Source organism: Chelonia mydas, chromosome 4 (genome assembly GCF_015237465.2).
Source record: "Chelonia mydas isolate rCheMyd1 chromosome 4, rCheMyd1.pri.v2, whole genome shotgun sequence".
Classification (NCBI taxonomy): Eukaryota; Metazoa; Chordata; order Testudines; family Cheloniidae; genus Chelonia; species Chelonia mydas.
The window spans coordinates 28,050,116-28,071,702 of record NC_057852.1 but is presented as its reverse complement, the minus strand read 5'-3'; the positions used below and the strand labels follow the sequence as shown (position 1 = coordinate 28,071,702).

Genomic DNA, 21,587 nt, shown 5'->3' with positions numbered 1-21,587 from the left:
CTCCCCCGAGCATGCCCCATCCCCACTCCTCCCCCTCCCCCCCAAGTGCCTTCTGCACACTGCAAAACAGCTGATCTGTAGCGGGTGGGAGGCGCGGGGAGGAGTTGATTGGCGGGGAAGCCAGTGGGAGGCAGGCACTGGGGCAAGCCTGGCTGCGGGAGGGTGCTAAGCACCCACTCATTTTTTTTCCATGGGTGCTCCAGGGCTGGATAGCATTCGTTTTGGCCTGTAGGGGGTTGATAGTTCCTTGACCCTCCTGGTGTCCAAAGAGTGACTTCTCATCTTTAAAATGGTGATAACATCTGATTACTACTGAACAGGGATTAATTAACTAATATTTATACAGCACTTTCAACAGCAACACATAAGTGCTAATTATTATTATTCATCTATTTACAGGTTTACACATTAGTTGCGAGTTTTCAGATATGCAGAACCTTATGTCATCACAAGAAAATGTTAATGATCCATTTGGAAGATGTTACAAATAGGCCAATTCTGCACACATTTTGCAGGTAAGTTCTTGAATGGATGCATGGATGAAAGAGACGATTTACACACACAATGCATGTCAATGATGAAAGGAGTTCCAGATAGTAGTTTCATTTGTATGCACGGGATAACAGACCCCTTTGATTTCAGCTGCTAAAGTACAGGAAAACATATCTGGAAATGTGGAGTTCTACTGATCCGCACAATGTGAGCCACAATTAGTAGGCAGGAGGCATTAATGTGGTTTCACCTGACACATTGCTGAGATATACAGTATCCAGTCTTATTTTTATGGCCTTCCTTTTGACGGACTCATTACTGTGCAATGTATAAATTACATACATAGAATAAAATACGTCCTGTGACCTGCAAGAAGTGGGGGAAATAAAATTAAATGGTGCTTCAGGCAAGTTGTGTGCGGCAAATACGCTCTGATTTATTTGATTGAGATAAGCAAGTGAGTACCAATAAAAATACACTCCTCAGCTTACTAGACTTCTGCTGGAAATCTGAATATCAGCTGCAGAGAATGCAAACAGAAATAGCACTTTGGTCCTTCTCTTGCTATGGAGCGTTATTGAAGCCACCACTGCATCTCCTCTCCCTTTCAAAAACAAAAAACACCAAACAAAATGCCTTCATCCCCACATGCACTGGCTCCCATGACCCAGGTAGAGTACTGACACTACGATTTCTCCAGCACAAAGGCAACAGTAGAGGCTAGTTATCATGCCCAGCAGCACTTCCAAGCTACCAGGGGGCATGGCCATGTCTACCAATCCACCCCACCTTGCTAGTACCTGCCACCAAGCACTGTGGGAAATGCATGCTCTACTTTCATCACCAAGCGGAAGGAAAGCTATATAACACACACGATTTACAGCACTCCCTGTGGCATTCGGCCTGCAGCTGCCCTGTGCATATAGAAAGCACAGAGCATCTCCACGCATCCACTGCAGCTCTCAGCAGACCCCACCCTCAGTGCTCCTCATAATTTAGCCCATTGTGCAGAGTATATCAACTCATCTGAAGACGAGTAGAGTCCACTGTATTGGGACAGTGACCTTTAAGCAGAAAACATATTGATCTAGAAAAATGGCAGACGTGTTTATTGTGCACCCTCTGTATAAGGAGTCCCCAAATGGTAGGTCAAATGCATATTACATCACGCACATATCTCGAGAGTAAAGAGTCCTTTTTACACCTTCATAATAAGCTCAGTTTTTCAGAGGTTTAGAGTTCATCAGGTTCACGTTCTAATATAAACATTTAGGGGAAAATATCAATGGACTGCAGCATGGGACTAATTTTTAAAATTAAATTGCTTTCTTAAAACATTTGGAATTGGATAGATACTTCAGCAGTTAAAAGAACAACAATTTTTGGTAGGGCTTTGAAATACTATGGGAAATTGTCTGACCTCACGTAAAAAGGTGGTTTATTTATAAACATGAAAATGGCTGGTTATTTCCAGTACTCCTACTCCAGGCTTTACTATTCCTTTTGTTCCTCAGAAAGAAGGATTAAGCCATGTGCAAGTTACAACATGGTTCTGGCAGACGGGAGACGGAGGTGCCAATGGAGAAGGTCTCCAATCAGCTCTTACTTGTCTGCTGGGCAAGGTACCCCACCTCAGAAGAGGCAGCAGCTGGTGGGGGAACTGGCAATAAATAGCTGTAGGAGAAAGAGACAAGAAGGGCTTTTTTGAGGGGTGGCTTTAGATGCAAGTGTCAGACAGGAGGAGCTGTCAGGGAAAGGAGGAAATATTTGTGAGGCAGCGCTTCAACGAGGCAAGTTAGCTCATGGCTTAATTTTCGAAGATGTGTTAAGATTCTTATTATTGATTGCTGTTGTAGGCCCCGCCTAGCCTGTGGGATGCACTGTAACTTTGGTCTGAGCTGTAGAGGACTGTAGCTGCAGGCTAAATTAAAAAAAATCAACATACATAGTTTTCCTTCCCTTTTGGGTTTCCCTCTAATAACCAGCGGCTGATGTGGTGAGGGCTAGGGACCTCAGGAAGCATTGAGTGAGTAGCTGATGAATCTCACCAACCGAATCGATGCCTTATGGCCTCCCAAGATTGATATGGCAGCAGACATCTGCAGAAAAGGGGAAGGGAGTCAGACGTGATGAATGACATCTGAGAGTCCTAAAAGGATAAGTTGGATTGTTTTATTTGTTCTGGGGTCATATAGCCTATTATATGTATTTATGTAGTGGTATTGCCAGGGTGATTTTAAACCCTGCTAAAGGTTTGGGTTTTTTTTCCTCTTGCAGAGTCTCAGCCTTTGGGAAATGATGCTCCCACAGCTAGCGGAGGCTGATGTCCCCACAGGGCCATGCAGAGTAAAGGCTTGTCTTCACCTACTGGGGTAAGTCGACCTAAGTTACGCTACTCCAGCTACGTGAATAATGTAGCTGGAGTCGACGTAGCCTAGGTCGACTTACTGCGGTGTCTTCACTGCACTGTGTCGACGGAAGATGCTCTCCATTCGACTTCCTTTACTCTTCTCGGAGAGGTGGAGGACTGGAGTTGAACTCTGCCATTGATTTAGTGGGTCTTCACTAGACCCGCTAAATCGATCCCTGCTGCATCGATTGCAGCAGCATCAATCTCCCTGTAGTGAAGATCAATCCTAAGAATATTTCGTATTATTTGAGAACTGTAAAAATGCTAACAGTTTAAACATATGTAATAACCTCCCCCTTTCTTATTTGTTCCTTTGGCAGGCGTTGGAGAAGACGTTGGTTTTCTAGGTTGAAGCAATTATTATTTGGTTACTGTGAGTGTACTGCCTGCCACCTGGGGAATGATCCAGGAGGCCCTGTCCTGCCCTGGGGATGGAGTTATATAAACAGGAACAGAAAACAGAGCAAGGGAAAGAGAGGAGCAGAAGTCAGGCTGGCTGCAGCTCCTCTCAGACCCCAGGAGACCAGCCTAAATTGACTCAGAGACTTGGGTGTGGACTGCAAGTTTGGGAGGCTTGAACCCTGGGCGTGATGAACTGTCTATTGTAATGATTCTTGGCCAGAAACCTTATTAAAAGGGGACATGGCATCTGGTTATTCTGTGTTGTCTTCTCCTTGCTTTGGGCTGTTAAAATGGAATCTACTGCTGCTCCACTTGGAGAAATTGTGGAGTGGACTTGTAGTGCCACACTGGGCCACAAGGGGGTGCTCAGAGACTGCCTGCATGTTTACAACTATGTGCTAGGCTCTTTCCAAACTTGTTGACTTTTAATGTTTCTAGTGTAAAATTTTATTAAGGTTCTATTGCGTTACAATGTACTATCTCTGGCAGAGCCAACATCCAGCTGGATCACATTCCTGCTGCTCTTAGGTCTGCTGGGGGAAGGAGAACTAGGCAGATCCAACACCAGCTCTTCCTATTCTCAGGCAAATCTGAGGAAGAGGGAGATCCTGCAGGGCCAGTGCTATACATTTTTTACCATCTTGCCTAGACCGAATAGATAGCTCCCTTCAAGCTATTTAACCCTGGCTTTAAAAATCTGACACAGTGGCCAGCCGGGCATTCCAAAGCCACTCTGCAAAATCCCTTTGCTGTAAACGGACTTGAGAAGCTTTCTTTGAAGGCCTAATTTTCAACCTGTATGCATGCACTGTATGCACAGTGCTTCTGAAAACTGGCACCAATCGCTGAGTGCAGAAAAATGCCTATCTATTGTTGCTACTATGTACATGCAACAGTTTCTTTGAAAATCGAGCCCATTGCATGCAACATAGTGTTATGAGCTGGGGGAAATGTTATGGGTCGAGTTAAAACCTCATGGAGATTGATAGGTGTGAGCTCACCCTTGAATTAACAGAACTGTAACCATAAACTCCAATCAAGGACAAAAAAGTGTGTGTGAACCCACTCTGGGGTTTTTGGATCAGTATTGGGGTTGGGGTTCTTTTGGGAGTGGGGTGTGTCTGTGAAGCGAGATTACACTGAAACGCTAGACAGACAAGAACAGAGAGGAGGAGAGGCAAGAAAGCCAAGAGATTTGGGAGCTGTAAGCTAAGAAATTGTCCCTTTTATTCTTGGTTCCTTCTGAACTTTATACATTCCTTGTAAATAAACAAGATTGCATCAAAGAAAATACCAGACTCCCATCAATTTCTACTTCCTACTGCAACATCGCCAGAGCCCCAAACTCTGACTAGCCAGTTGGGTTGAAAAGGGGCAACAATAGTATATTAAAAAACCGAAGTGGCAAAAATGGAGAAATAGAATTAAGGCTAAGCCTTCAGCCATAGACTTCCCTGTAGTTGCTACGTATCAGCACAAAGAGTATGTTTGATCACACAGGACCAAAACCCTCTTAATGACATAGCAGAGTGATTAAAATGTGAATTTCCCTGCTTTTCATGCTTCATGCAGTGCCTGCAGTGGGAAGAATGAAGGGTGTGGGTGAGTAGCAACGTCTTTAAGGCTGCAGATCTAAATGGCAGAGTAGAGCATGACTGGTTAATTAAGTAGTAAAATCACCACAGAAAAGATTCAGAGACCCTCAAACGAAGCTGTTCACTCTCTCTCAGCTGTATTTTCTGTTCACATTGTGTTTCATTCTTTACATCTCCGCATCCTTTCTTCCATCCTCGAGTGTAAAAAGAGGGGCGAGGGGGAGGGATAATTCAGAAGAAATGCTGCTACTTGCTACTTGCTCATAGGAGAAAAATACTGAAATTCAGTCCCTGCTCCCTCGAAAAATTAGTTTGTTACACCATTATTTTGGTGTAAGGTGTTTTGTATTTTAGTAGAAAGAGTTTAGAATAAACTTCAATACAGATGGCTAGAGATGGAATAATTCCCACACCACAGGACTTTACAGGGAGGAGGGAGTGCACCACAGAATTATAAATAAGCAACTCAAGCAACTTCACTATTGCCTTCTTTATTAAACCAACCATGTTCGTGATTTATTGTTTTGAAGAACGTACATATTGTTTCTGCAAGGACATTTTATAAACCTCCTGCAATCACCGTAGAAAATTACCTTGACTTCATAATGTCACTCCCACATGAACTCCTCAGAGGGAGAGGAGGATGAATGACTAAATAAGTTACAATGAGCCACATGCAACACGACAGAAAGCGTTCAATTTGCTCTTTTAGCAAGCTGGGTGAGGGAAGGGGACAAGGAAAATTTTATTGCCTGGCACATCCTCGTAAAACTACAGACACAGATGCACGCAACCAAAAACATGTATTTACAGTTCATTGCCTACCGCAAGGAGCACCGTGCATGTTTGTCTTTCATTAGCCTCCTGACTTATTCTCTGTGCATCCAAATCTAGCTCCTAGTCTGACTAAAGAAACATAAAAAGTGGCTCATAAAGAACATCAATAAAACAAATTATGGGATCTCATCTGGAAATGCATATTGCTCGTAAGGGAAGACTTAGCCTTGCCATGACTGAACCTAAAAGATCATCCTGCTTATAGAGATCCATTTTTACAGAATACTGCCCCAATAAAATAATCATCCCTCTTTGTATGCAGAGATAAATATAAATATCTGAGTTCCCACTGGCATGTCCTCCCCCATTAGCTAGTGTGCGCCCCACAAACACACATTATTTGTTGGGAATTTGTTTCTCCATCTGCCTTACAAACTGGATCCTTAAAAGGGAGGGAGGGGGGAATTCTCTGTTAGCTGCGTGTTTCCAGAATGACTGTTGCTAAGACAGTGTCTGCTTTCTGTTCTGCCTCCTTCAGCAGCAGCCGGGAGAGGCCACCCATATTTCTAATAGAGAAGTAGAGTCATAGTGCATGGAGATTTCTAAGGCCATGCCTACGTGTATAGTGCTGCGGCAGCACAGCTGGTGAAGACCCTCTATGCATTATAATAAAACCACCTCCATGAACGGCAGAAGTTATGTCAGCAGGAGACTGCAGCGCACCCGGGCGCTTATGCCGGCATAATTTACGTCGCTCAGGGGAGTGGTTTAAGCTATAGCGTAGACATAGCCTAAGTAAAATATCAGATTCAAGATTTTTAAAAAATGAAAGACAAACCAACCCAGATCGGGCTAATACTCTAAAAACTCTACCCAAAGATTAAAAGTGAATTGGGGGTGAGAACCACCCTTTAAATAGTCTATCGTGTGCATAAACTGTCTCAGTAATTTCACACTCTTGTTTGGTTCTCTCTGGGGAAACATGCACATGAGTACTTGGCATACTTCACAAAGAATGAAAGCTAATGAAAAATTGCTAATGAAAGCAACTGGGCCAGTTATCCATCTATATCGCTCTGAAAATACAACTTATTGGATCAAACTGTTGGCAATTTTACTCTATGCTAAACTTGGGTGAAAGTCTAAGTCTGCCCTCTGTCTTGTTTCTACCAATCTAACTTGTGTGACCTTGGGCAAGACACTCAATCTCCCTGCATATCAGTTTCCCCCTCTGTAAAATGGGAATATGATGTCCATTTTGTAAACTGCTTTCTTCAGATCTGGTTTAGAGTAAAAATCAAGTCAAGTCTGAAGGCTGTTAAAACGTACTGTGATTTACTAAATTTCTATTAAGCAACCTGCTATCTTGAGTCTGCTTCAAAATATCCCAAAATGAAGAGTACAATATTGGGAGAATATCTTTATAAACCAAACAATTTTTGTCAGTCCTTTGTGCGATTACTTAAAACAGGTTTTACTACTTGCATTGATTAAATACAAGTCTAATGATACAAAGAGATCATATTTAAACTCATAAGCACATCAGGCCATGTTATGGACGAGCTTTCAAACCACTCTGCACTGATTTCTGAACACTAGTTTTGGCAAAGAAGTTTTTGCTTTGCTTTTATACATGTGTTAAAAATAATTATTTAAGAAGAAAGTTTTGCCAGTGGAACTTGTAACTTTCATTATCTGGAATATTAATGACCTATACCTCTTGAGGAGAAAATATAAACACAGTCTTTATTTGGCAAATTGTGTATTCAAGGAATTGCACTGGAATTTAACAGTTGGATAAACACCATTTAACTACTTGGCACTAGTTGAATTCATTACCGTTAAGTGGAATTTGTTAAATACTAACCTCACTAAGCAGCAGTGATTACCATTCGGTATCACTAGGTTAAGCCAGTTTCCTGGGAGACATTTCAATAAAGCAGTCATCCTGATTTAGGCCTGGTCTACACTAGAAAATTAGGTCTGTTTCACTGTCAGTCAAGAGTGTGAAAAATCCACAACCCTGAACAGCATTGTTAAGCTGATCTTAGTCCCTTTGTAGACAGCAATAGGTCGATGGAAGAATTCTTCTGTTGATCTAGCGACCGCCTCTCAGGGAGGTGGATTAACTACACCAACAGGAGAACATCTTCTATTGGCAAAAATAGTGTCTACACTGAAACACTTCGGGTGCACCTCCAGCTGTGCCACTGTAGTGTTTTAAGTCTAGACAAGCCCACAGTGCGATCAAATTACGTAGAATGTACTATGACAATATTTTACATTTGTTGGGTTCTATCCATCTAGCTTCCGCACTATCCTTCCTCCAGTCTGGGTGGTAGTAATCCCCTTGGGTTCCGCCTGATGCCCTCCTGGTTTGGCCAGGTACTGTCTACTTGGAACGCAGACCAGGCAGAGTCAAGTGACGTAACTTGACCAGCAGATAGCTCCAAAGAACTGGTAACAACATTATATTATATATATATATAAACATAGTAACCGATCAATACAGAGCCAGGCAAATTGATCTTAGGTAAACAACGTAACCAATTAATACAGACCATGAGCCACTGTTAGGTAAACAGGTACCTTTCATATGAATGATAACCCTAAGCAAGCTTCTGAGGCCTGTGTACTTCAGGCCAGGAGTCCCATCTACACATACGAAGACTCACAAAGGTCACGTAACAGACATCTTGATTTGAGTGCCCCAGGCTGCACTTACTCTGCTGGCCATATCCTCGTAGCACACCCTACAAGCCTTATATAGCACTTTCATCCCAATGTACTTCCCAAATTATACATCTATAGTACCACTGAAATAAGCATACCCCATGCGGTGGAGGAGGAACATTTTATACAATGCTATTCGGGAAAACCTCTATTCTAGAAACATGTATCTTGGGCTCTTTATGTTCCACATAAAACACTTGGCTGAAAAATCTGCATAGTAAAATCAATGGAACTCTACCTTGCTGAGTCAAGCTGTTTGATTTTAACCTGTAGCTCCAGGAAGCATAGGTTACTAAAGGAAGGTGTATTTTAGAAACTTTTGCTGGTATAGTAGGATCAATTAAGGTTGTGAATTTTTACTACTTTTTTTCCTGGCAGTTATACCAACAAAAAAAGTGCTTTTACTAGTATGGCTTATTTTGCTTGAGAAACTGGTAGAAGCTATACCATCAAAATCATATTTTTGCCAGAAAAAAGTGGGTCCTACACTAGGAAGCTTTGCCAGAACAGCTATATCGGTAAACCTTGTCTAATGCAGACTAAATCTAAGCCATCCCCTCCAGCAGAGGCTAAAAGTTCCATCACTGTTTTGTGTATTTTCTTTCCTTTTCTTTTTTAAAAAAATATTTCACTACAAAAATGCTTTGCTCAAGCACTCCGTCTCCCACAATCCATTTTGTTTATGGAAGGATAGCAGACTTTGATTTCATGGGCATGATTCATGTTTCATTAAAAAGCAATATCTGGTTAAAATATTGTTATATTTATAATTTGTATTAGTTTTTCCAAAAACAACAAATATACTAAAAATAGCAGATTCATCATAATACACAAAGTAAGTTTAGGATCAAGGGAGGGAGAGGGGAAGCGACACAGCTGCAGGATCTATATTAATCACAGCCCTCTTAAAAAGTCAGCCCAAATTGCTTTGAATTTTTTGAGCATTCTCCTTCTGTGGAATCCATGTTGTCTGTAGCTGTGAGGTCAGCCATATCACTGATCAGGCATCAATGTTTGGTGGAGATCAACTTTTCCACATTTTGCAGGATTCATTTTTTTTAGTGACCAAAGCTGCATTTTGGAACCAATGCTGCCTTGTTTCCAGGTATCAGAAATATTTCCAAGAACAAAACTTAAGCCGGAGGGCTCCAACTTAGCATCCAATATCAAACTGGTCCTTTGACCCAGCTCATATCAGAAATTCATGATACAGAGGTACTCCCAAAACATACGAGCCAATGTAGCACCAAGGGAGTTACATTTCCAGAAGCAGTCAGCGTTTATGAGGCCCACTACCATTAGTTTATGTGGGAACCAGTATGTTCAAAAAAGTGTCTGTTGGTGAATAAACCATAGTCTCAGGTCTACAGTTGCTTTTTTATCATTAGATACAATTGTATTGCTGTAGGTCAGAGATAACTGTGATTACTTGATTTTTTTTTCTAAATCAAATCTCGGTTCCAAGCAACTCTTAAATTATCAGTCTTTGGCAGTTTTTTGGGGCTAGAAATTAATAAAAGGATACTGCTGGCTGAGTAAATCCAGGAAGTTTCCTCCAAAATGAAACAAAAATTTTGTTTTACATTCAAAATGTTCTTCTGTTACTAATCCTATCTATTTTAAATGATTAAAAATGATCATTTAAAATCACATACATTTCCCCCCTTTAAGGTGTTTACTGTTTGCATTGCCTTCACACGGACAAAGAATGCACAGTAATTTTAACTTTTATATTTAGTCAGTTCTCACATGCTAGCAAAAGGCTGCAATGCTTGGGTTGCAAGGAATGGGGTTGGCAGTTTGAATAGTTATGTCCAAATCAAAAACTGTTTCCATTACATCTAAAAAATATACTGCGAGTATAAATATTTTTATCTATATAGATTTTGTAAAACTATTTTGATTACAAAAATCTAAATATTCATATTAGGTTACTCTACGCTGTCCTTTTAACTTCTTCACTCATTTCACTCTCCATCAGGAAGCCCAGGTTTAGATGACCCTCAGCAGAGGCACTGCACTCGGGAACAAAATGAAAATATAACCACTAAAGACATACACTCGCTCTGTATCTTTCCTCAGCTCACTGTGACTCATTGTTATATAAGAACTGGAATTGATGGTGATCCATAGAGATTACAAAACAGGCTGTATACCTTTTGGCCCTGAACCTGAAAATGCTTCACCATGTGCACAGTATACACAGGTGCATAAACCCTACTTGTATCCTCCTTAAAGTGAAGAAAAATGTTTGCAGGATCAAGGCCTTTGTTTATATTGTTCATTTTCCTTTCTGTACTATAGAACACACAGTATGTAACAGCATACAAAATACGTAACAGTATTGTACATGCTGAGCCAAATCACCAGTACCAGCAATTTCTGCTGAAGTCAACAGGAATTAGCGGCTCAGCACCCCTATCAATTCAAATAATTACATACTGTGTATTAGTTTTCCATTCAAAAATTTTTTTATATCATTCCTTCTGCTCTCTCATTTCTTCTTCAGCTTTATTCCCCTTACTCATTCTTTTTCTCCTTTGCTAGCTCTCCTGTCCCTTTCCACTTCCATCTCCTCCTCCTTCTGAATAGACTCATTTAAAGGCATTGTCCTACACCACTGAGGGCCATAGGGCTTAATCCTGCTTTTAAATATCCACTATCAAGACTTTAAAGTTAACTTTAAGCATATCAGTGTTTGGAGGACCAGGGCCTGCCTGACTCTGGAAAGTTAAAATGACTATTGTAGAGAACGGTCAAAAATCTACAGAGGAAACAAACAAACAGAAACAGAAGTGCTCCCCTCTCTGATCTCTTTCAGTAATAACTGTAGGCGTGACTTGCAATAATAGTAAGTAAAACACTTCAGAGAAAATGCTGATTTTTTAACACAAGGTTGAGAGTTATTTTAGCAGACTTCACTAATCTGATTTGAACTTTTTAAAGGTATGTACATTTGCTATGAGACAATAGGATGGGTACATTTAAAAAAAACAAAAAAACCTAGGGGCAGATTATGCCCGTAAATCCTTCACTGAGGGGATCCTCCAAATCCTCCATATCTCACCCAACCCATGCAACAGGGACCATTACCCACCTCTATGGCACCATCCTTAATTCCTAGGACCATAAAGAAGGTTCTCCATGGGGTGAGAACCTGCACAGGTAGTGGTGGCTGGGTATGCTCGCTTAGCCAGCTGGTTCTTGCTCACATGCTCAGGGTCTAATCGAGCATCATATGTGAGATTGGGAAGGAATTTTGCCCCAGGTCAGATTGCCTTTCTCTGCAGCATGATGCGCTGTGAAGGTCTCTTGCTTGGATTATCTGGGTATATCTTAATCACTTTCCTGCCATTGCAGGGACCTCAGGCATTGATGCACTTGGTCCTTCTGATTCTCCACCTGTGGTACGTACTAGTTTAGTCTCCTGTGGGCTGTAATACTTTGGTCCAATTTTGGTTGTTGGGTTTTGTGTGCAGGTCCTGGGTGGTGCTGGTAGTCTGGGATACGCAGTAGGTTAGACTTGATGATTTGGGGTTCCCTTCTGGCCTTAAACTCTGTGACAAGGAGGGAAGGACATGGGCATGGGGGATGCATGCCGTCTCCCTGACCAGCCTCATGGAGATTCCCTGTAGCTGTATTATGCGTTCCAAAGAGCCCCCTTCATGGTGGGAATTTCCCTTTAAGTGGTTCCCAGGAGCATCTGAGCCCAGAGGCAGTCCCTTTTTGCACAGTAACAGTTGAGCCACACTGCCAGGAAGTGAGTTGAGGGTCTGCTGAGGGCACAGAGCTGGCCTGGATGGAGCACAGGGCTTTTCTACAGATGGCTCTGGCTTCTTGCATTTCTCTTGGGATATGCAGGGCTTCGTGCTGGGCTCTGTAGCTCAATCCTTGGGGAGGCAAATCCTTCCCTTCCCGAACAGAGAGAACAAAGAGGCAGGGACTCTGCAATAAGGTCCCCACAGAGAATTCCTTTCCCTTAGTCCGTCTTCCCCGCTCCCCCGGTCAGGTTTTACCATGGAAGCAGGAGATCTGGCCCTGATAATAAAATAAACAAGTATGCACTGAAGTGTGGTACAGTGAACCACGTCTAGTTTCTCCCTAACACATTTATACTGAAATGGAAGGAATGCCACCTTTCTTGTCTAAAGAAAATCTGTGCTCTGTTTTTGCTTAATCCTGGGAGTATACTCCCACTTTAACCACTATAAGGAATTGAAAATGTTACTTTTTGTAATGTGGACTTGCAATCAATAGGGGACGGGGCAAAGATCACTAAACAAATTAATCTTTGCAAACCTTTCATTTAAAAAAAAAAAAAAAAGCAGGTTCTGTCACCATTAACCTCTATTCCCTCTCAAAACGATTAAGGGAACCTCTGATCACCTCACGCAGGTCTCACAGGATGTCTGGTGCAGCAAACTTAAGTCACTGTAGTTTAATTTTTTAAACACTGAACATAGTTTTCTTTTGTTAGAAATTAGGTTTCAGTACTGTAGAGTTAAAATGGTTCAGTATTAATGGAAGGACGGTGTTTGGTGTGTATTATTCACCTGTTTAAAGAGTTTGATATATTGGCCATTGAGCTGTAAACAATGTCAAAATATTTGTTTCTCTTACAACCGAAGTCCTTGCTAATCCTGCACATACGCAGCTGTTTTCTGATCTTAAAATTCCTTTAACTGATTCTTAAAATAGGGCTTATTGGTGATCATTAAGTGAAACTTTATAGCAGACAGCAAAGGGATCTAAATTTTTATGGCTGTTTTACCAAGAGAGACCCCATAACACAGCACAATTAACATGAAAGAATCCTCCTGGGACTGAAACTTTCCTAGCCATTACTACAGGTGACAGCAACTAGCTGGCCACCATTAGCACAGGCTTCACTGTATATACAAGCAAAACAACGGCCTGGTCTACACTACAGAAGTAGGTTGACGTAAGGCAGATTATGTCAACCTAATAACGTCAGTGTCCACACTACAGCCTTGTTCCTGACGATGTAAGTGCCCTACTACACCGACATAACAACTCCACCGCCAGGAGAGGCGTAGGGCTTATGTTGGTGTAGTCAAGGCAACACAGTGTCCCTGTAGACATTGTGTTACTTACATGGGTTGCTGGCTGTTATTCTTGTCAATTTCACGGTTCCCTGCTGGAGCCAGGACATTGACAAGAAAGCTCGACTCACAGCTCGGGCTGTCATCCTTAGGCAGGTGGGGGGCTCCCGCTAGAGCTTGACTGCCACCCATGCTCCTGGCTCCCTGCTCGGAGCCCAGCTGCACCCAGGCTCCCAGCTCAGAGCCTGGCAGCTGCCTGGGCTCCTGGCTTCCTGCTCATAGCCCTGGCTCCCCGCTTGGAGCCCGGCAGCCTGGGCACAGAGCTCGCTGCCGGGAGCCCAGATAGCTGCCGGGCTCCCAGCGGGGAATGGGGAGCCAAGAGCTCAGGGGGTTGGAGGAGGAGTCAGGCTCCTGGTGGGGAGCTGCATGTGGAGCTGAGAGCCTGGGCTCTCAGGGCTCCCCCGCGCCACCACACACACACACACACACACACAATGCCTCTCAAGTCGGTGGAAGCGTTCCTGGTGAGGACAAGCATCACTGACAGAAGGAGGGTACTGTGGACATGAACCACCACAGTAATTCCTGTGGTGGCTGTAAGTCAACCTTACATAGGTCAACTTACAGGTGTAGTATAGACATGCTCAAAGTAACTGATGAACACTTAGAAAAATGCTATTATTAAATGTTAAAGGAATGTCCATCTGCTCTCTAAATTTCGTTCTGCCATTTTGAGCACAAAGGGTAACCTTTTCATAAGCGCTACAAGAGAATTAGGAGTTTAAGTCCTATTTTCAAAAGTGACTAATGAGCTTTCAATGACTAAGTGCCTAAGTCACTTTTGAAAATGTGACTTACGTGCTTATGAAAATTTTACCCCAAATCATTTGTGGATGCAAACAGCATTTGTGTGCACACATCTGAATTTGCACATGTGATGCTATCAAAGTTTTAGGCCAACATATGCAAAATTATTTTCTTTATCCTCCCACATTCTCAGGAGTTTAGGGCATACACCAGTGTTTGCCATTTATTTTAGTCTTATGCTGGTCTGTTCAGGCTTTTGAGTGTCATGTTGATGCATCTGGCTTTTCTCTATTGTTCTACAGTGTTACCTTAAACCTTAAAGTATGTTCTAAATATGTCCATCATCGTCATCCTCTTGCCATATTTGATGCTTTAGATTGATTTGCTCTATTTAGAATTTCTGATGTTGCAAGAAATTCCTTCCAATGGACTCAGAAGATATTTCACAGACATTTAGTTTGGAATGACTTGATCTTCTTAACAATTTCTGTTGTAGATTTCCATGACTTTGAGGACAGACATGATACTGATGTTAAAATTTGTATTTTTGTGTCAGTCCCAATCATGCTACTTCTCCAAATCTTTTGGGTTTATGAAAGTTGTTTGCTGCTTTTGATCCTTCTTGCTCGATATCTATCACAGTGTCAGCATCATTGGACATCCCTACATAGCATCACCATGCAAAATTGCAGGCTTAAATTTAAATGCCACTTTTGAAAATTTAACCATACAGATATTCACCATTTTTCATTTCCACCATTCACCAAATTTAGCCCCATATGCCATTTGCTATTTTCTCCACCTTTTTTATTTAAAAAATAAAAATAATAAAAAAATGCCATAATCACAGCCAAAAAGATGAGTGGCACTATTTCTACTTAATCCTAATTATCATTTCTTTCTGCAAATCAGTTATCCAAACTAGAGGTCTGAGTCCAAATTGAGGTAATTAGGAGCACCAGAGTGAAAAATCACTTCAAGGCCCCCTATGGCAGTGGTTCTCAACCAGAAGTACGTGTATCCCTGGGAGTATGCAGAGGTCTTCCAATGGGTCATCAACTCATCTAGATATTTACCTAGTTTTACAACAGGCTACATAAAAAGCACTCGTGAAATCAGCCCAGAATTCAGAGAAGCCCCCAGCCCAGAGCCCTTCAAAAAGTTCTGGAAAGTCAAAGCATACGTGATTTTATATGTTTATCTGAATGCTGTTTACCAAATAAATACATTGATGTTGCTACATTAGTCATCTATAATTAATTTAGTACAAAAATCTGCGTTACTGTGGTGAAAATTCAGGAACCAATCCCTGACCTTTATACCACTGATTCCTGGGGGAAAAGCGATTTCGACTTACAATGCAATTCTGAGGAACGAATTGTGTCGTAAGTCTGAGGACGCCCCCGTACACTGAAATGTAAGTACAATATTTATATTCCAATTGATTTATTGTATAATTATGTAGTAAAAACGAGAAGGGAAGCAATTTTTCAGTAATAGGGTTTGCTGTGACACACTTGTATTTTTTATGTCTGATTTTGTAAGCAAGTAGTTTTTAACTGAGGTGAAACTTGGGGATATGCAAGACAAATCAGATTCCTGAAAGGGGTAGAGTAGCCTGGAAAGGTTGAGAGCCACTGCTCTATGGAGTTACGTGCTGATTCCTGTTCACTGGCAGGCTTAGAGACTGTTCTGATGCACAGCTGAGGAATGAAGGCATTTCTAGGACCTTATACTGACTATTCCACAGCCAGAAATAACTAACATTCTCAACAGATTTTCAAAGTTCTTATCTGTCAATCTGGGTTATTTATTTATGTTATAACCTCTTGTGTCTGAAATACCACTGGCTGTCTGTAATAACAATAATCTTTTTGATTACTGTATATTCCAGAAGGCCTCTAATATTGTAGAAAACCTATATTCTGTGCTCCCTTCTTGTTTATAGTTTCTCCAGCAGTCTTTTTTATGGACTTCTTCAAGACCCTTTGTTTTTAGACAGGCAGAATAAAATTTATGGGGTTGATCTTCAACTGGTGCAAATTGGCATAGCTCAACTGAATTCATATGATGATTTACAACTGAGATACTGACCCGTATATCTTATAGCGTACCTCCTCCATGTAGTTACAAGTAATAGAATTACTCCTAGTGCACCCAAGCTCAGACAGAAGGTCAACATGTTCCAAAACAACATTTAAAACTACCCCCATCTGGTCATGAAATACTCTGAGTAAGATTAAAAATCTATTGTTTTGCATGTTTTACCTGTAAATATATTTGGACACAATTTGAAATAACGTAGTTTCTTAGACCACTGACATTCCAGAGTACAAATGTTTTATTCTTTCTTTCTGTTGAAAACGTTTATTCAGGGATCAGGAGTGCAAAGGAATGTTTTTAAGTCTAGACATGCCTCTTATCAAAGCAAGGAGGCATTCCACATTACAAACTAATTGTTTATGCGCTATCCTATTTTCCTCCATTTGTTTAATCTTCCATCGATTAAGGCGGGGTGGGCAAACTATGGCCAGGGGGCTGGATCCAGCCCATGAGCTGTTTTAAGCTGGCCTGCGACCTGCACCACGCGGCTCGGCTCCACTTCGGCTGGGGCACCAGGTTGGGGGCTGCACCACGCGCGCAGCTCCCGGAAGCAGTGGCGTAACCCCACTCCGGCTCCTATGCGCTCCAATGGGCATAGGATTAGATTATATAAACACAGCCTAAAGCTTCAAATGGTATTTGTAACACATCCTTTTAAACCCGTTAGGCCACTTCAAAACCCAAAGAAATTTCATTATGGCTATATAAATTCTTACTATGTAAAATGTTTGATACCTGAATAGAAAATGTCAAAACATAATACAAGGCTGACATTTCGTTTGTCTTGTGCTTCTTCTCTCCAACCACTTTACAATGTATTTGAAGTTTGGACCTCAGTTTGGAGTTTTGGAAGGAGGTCCAGTAAATCTGTTTTACGAACATCTACAAAGTTATTGGTAATCTGGGTTTCTAATTACCGTGAAGATACAGAAATATTAAAAGTACAGTCACCATTTGATTGTCCTATTGGGATTACTTCTGTATTTTGTAGATTAAACATGTATTTTAGCATGGAATGAACCTTTCTAATCTCAGAATTACCCTGGAACCAATGTTAGGGGTTTAGTACATAACGATGGCAAATCTAGATTTATTACAATCTGATACATATATTTTATGTTCTTTAGTAAAAGCTTTGTGGGTGAAATTCTAGCCAGATTCAAGTCAATGGGAGTTTTGCCACTGACTTGACCATAACCCTGTAATTTCAATACAATATTTACTCTAATCAAACTTGTTCGTTGCTCAATGGCTAAAACAAAGATGATATACCTGCCTTTTTTTTTTTTTTTTCCTCTAAAGTTACAGCCAAATTCTGCTGTCATATACACTGGGTTAAATCTGGAGTAAATGAGACCAGAATAAGACCCTTAGAGAGAAGTTCCCATTAACCAAAGCCTCTGGCTACAAGGCTATTGTATGTGCAGAAATCCAGTTTAAATGTGGAGCCAAACCTCATATTTTTCTAAACATACAAATAAAAGCAGACACCGAACCTACCCAAAATTCTGTGTGTCCTGATTGGGCTGAACAGACAAGGTTTGCAGTTCATCTGAAATTTATGTCTGTGACATGTCTGTCTATGTTTACGGATTATTTCAGATACATGTATATCTAAGGTTGCAGAAAATAACATTAAATCATACTATATTTGGAAAATTAGTACATTACCATTTAACTAAAGACTATATCATAATGTATTTGAGCATGTGGGAAGAGTTATGGTTGGGCATTCAACCTTATCTTTTGTGTTTCCTGATTTCTCAGCACCTAACCATTCGGCCATAACTTTGCGTTAACATAAGTTTTTTGCAGACACATTTGTATTTTGTTGGCCAGCCACAGGAGAGCAAATGAGACAAAAGCACACCAATCAGGGTATTACAGCCTAAACTATCGTGCTCTTCTCTTGTGAGTAAAATGACTTGCAGCAAGCTATTGCTTGCTTGTTTTCTGTATTTTTTCATTCTCTCTCTTTTTTTTTTTTTAACTGAAATGTCCAACATGATATAAAAAAGCAAACCCCCCTCACAACTGTAATTCTGATAACTTTTCAGAAATGTTCTACATGCAGCATCCCTCCCACCACAGGAATTCACTCAAAAGCTAGTACAGTCTCAGGTTCTATTACCTATACCAGTGGTGGGCAACCTGTGACCCATCAGGGTAATCAGTCAGACAGTTTGTTTATACTGACTGTCTGCAGGTACGGCCGCCTGCAGCTCACAGTGGTCGCGGTTCACTGTTCCTGCGGGAAGCGGCGGCCAGTACATCCCTGCAGCCTGCGCCGCTTCCCGCAGCTCCCGTTGGCCGGGAACGATGAACTGCGACCACTGGGAGCTGCGGGAGGCCGTGCCTGCATACGGTCATTGTAAACAAACTGTCTCGTGGCCCGCAAGAGGATTACCCTGATGGGCCGCAGGTTGCCCACCACTGATCTATAGACTGAGACCCTCTATCATGCTGTCTGGCGTGGCTCACAACTGAGTGCGCCAGTCTCAGGTCAGACTGTCAAAAAGTAAGGCAGACACCCCAAACTGATGGTATAGTCTATACCAGTGGCTCTCAACCTTTTCAGATTACTCTACCCCTTTAAGGAGTCTGATTTGTCTTGCGTATCGCCAAGTTACACCTTACCTAGAAACTATTTGCTTACAAAATCAGACATAAAAATATAAAAGTGTCACAGCACAACACTATTGCTGAAAAATGGCTTACTTTCTCATTTTTACCATATTATTATAAAATAAATCAATTGTAATATAAATATTGTACTTACATTTCAGTGCATAGTATACAGAGCAGTTTAAATAGGTCACTGCCTGTATGAAATTTTAGTATGCATTGACTTTGCTTGTGCTTTTTATGCAGCCTGTTGTAAAACTAGGCAAATACCTAGATGAGTTGATGTACCCTCTGGGGTACACGTACTCCTGGTTGAGAACAACTGTTTTATAATTAGATTTCACCAAGCCAGTAACAAATGTGCACTCCTGGATCACTATACCAGTATTACCATGAAGTCACAGACAGTTGCCTTAGGCTCTCCAGCCTCTCTTGCCACCCAGACAAACTAGACTTTGTGGTAAAAGGTTATATAAACCAAAGTTACATCACATTAGGTTATTCCCAATCCCAAAGGATCAGTCACTTACTGCAAATCAGTTGGTATGCTGGATCTTACACCAAAAACAACACTGGTAGCCAATTCTCTAGTAAACTACCTAAAGATCTGTTGGCTAAGAAAAAGAAATGAGAGAGCTATTGAGAGGTTAAAGCAGGTAAAATACATTAACATGTGAGTCAAAGTTTGTAAATCCAAATGATAGCAGAGATGTAGTAATCTGCTAGCTTTCCAAAAGTCTCTCAGGGCTACCCAGAATAACTCTGGGGATCTCCGCTTTGCATCTGGAATGCTTCCCTGTAAGTGCCCAAACAGTTCAGAGAGAGGATCTTTCCTTGAATACATTTTTTATATCTTCTTCATACAGACAGCTAACTGACAGTTTCTGTACCCACATGGACCCCTGTTGGCTGTGCATGAGGAATGCAGACTGAGTCTGAATTCCCACTGTGAACTCAATGGCCCTTGCTTTGAAGTTAGCACTTGTCTTTAATGAGTAATTTAGCTATAAAGAAAAGGAGTACCTGTGACACCTTAGAGACTAACAAATTTATTTGAGCATAAGCTTTCGTGAGCTACATCCGATGAAGTGAGCTACATCCGATGAACCTGTAGCTCACGAAAGCTTATGCTCAAATAAATTTGTTAGTCTCTAAGGTGCCACAAGTACTCCTTTTCTTTTTGTGAATACAGACTAACATGGCTGCTACTCTGCAACTTAGCTATAAAGATATACATAATGCAAATGCCTGCCATTACCCAGGAATAGATAAGTGAGAACAATACTAGTAACATCCCATTAGTTTTCATGAAGTTCTAACATCTGAATACACTCTTTATTAACACACCTTTGATCTAGGTTTATTTAACCACAGGGTATACATAATGTAGAAGTAATGTAATAGCAACCCACAGGATTCAGACAGATGAAAACAATATAATCAACACCTCGTTTAATCTATATTAGCATAGGAGTGAATTAGTCTGAACACACACTAACACTTCTTTGATATTCACATACAAGTGAATTGTCCTGTGGCTTTGACTTGAGCTGGTCTGTCAGCATCACACCCTCCATGTTGTGAAAACACATTTAAAGATGGATTCCAGAGCTAATGTGCAGTTAGGAAAGTTCTATTATCATGGTGTTACCGGATTCTCATGGATGTTGTGAGGCTATATCAATTGAAGTTTGTGAGGTGCTCAGATACTACAATGATGGAGGTCACATGAACAACTGAGTACACAGATAGATAAACAGGCCCATGGTAGAGAGATACATGCGGTAAGTAGGTAGATAGCACAGGACTTGCGCAGAGATGACCCTGGGCCTCAGACAGGTTTCCTAACATCGGAGTGGTCTTGAGTGACCTGCAGATTGTAGGGAATGAACTCGCTGCCCATTCTTCAGAGAGTAAGGTGGAAGGACAAAACCAAACTGCCCTGAAAATCTACAAAATGGGTTTTCTTTCCACCCAGGTTTCCTCTGATGTATTTTTCTTCAGGAGAGGACAATTTAGTTTCTTTCTTTTACCAAGTTATATAAAGTAGCCACCAGATAAGCTGCTTGTTTCTCTAGCTCATTACGCAGAAAAATGGCTTAATGTTAGTAAACCAGCCGCAAATTAAATTTAGTAATATAAACACAAAATCAACCAGGAGCTTAGAAGGTGAAGTTAATCTTACTGGCAGCTTTTCTTTATAGAGCCACAATAATTCTGCAGCACATGGGAGTAAACTTCTGTGGCACAGCAATTCCTCATCCATTTTTTGATTGCTATGACAAAGCTGCAAGGCATATAACTTACAGCTGCTTTTTTCTACATCAATAAAATTCACTCTTGACCACAACATACTAGTCTCTGCGTACACCTAATTAATCCAAGAATTGACAGTGAAGTCATATATCAAACATTGAAAAACATGTAAATGTTTATATATATAAAGTTTAATTCCTGTGGCTGGTTCTATAAAATCCAACATTTTATATGATGCATGACAGATTCTATTTCTCTGCAACTGATGTCACCTACGACTCATGCACCACAGTCATCTTATAAAAATCTAAACTAGGAAAAGCT

At 41.1% G+C, this 21,587-nt stretch overlaps 1 protein-coding gene and 1 long non-coding RNA gene across 15 annotated transcripts in view; one reads left to right on the top strand and one right to left on the bottom strand.

Moving 5' to 3' along the window:
* RAP1GDS1 (Rap1 GTPase-GDP dissociation stimulator 1) overlaps positions 1 to 21,587 on the bottom strand; it is a 154,478-nt gene that overhangs the window by 70,886 nt on the left and 62,005 nt on the right. The gene's annotated exons all lie outside the window — the stretch shown is intronic.
* LOC122465449 lies at positions 309 to 3,599 on the top strand. The gene is made up of 3 exons (XR_006290320.1): positions 309 to 515; positions 2,007 to 2,114; positions 3,223 to 3,599. It is a non-coding gene; the product is annotated as an uncharacterized LOC122465449 (long non-coding RNA).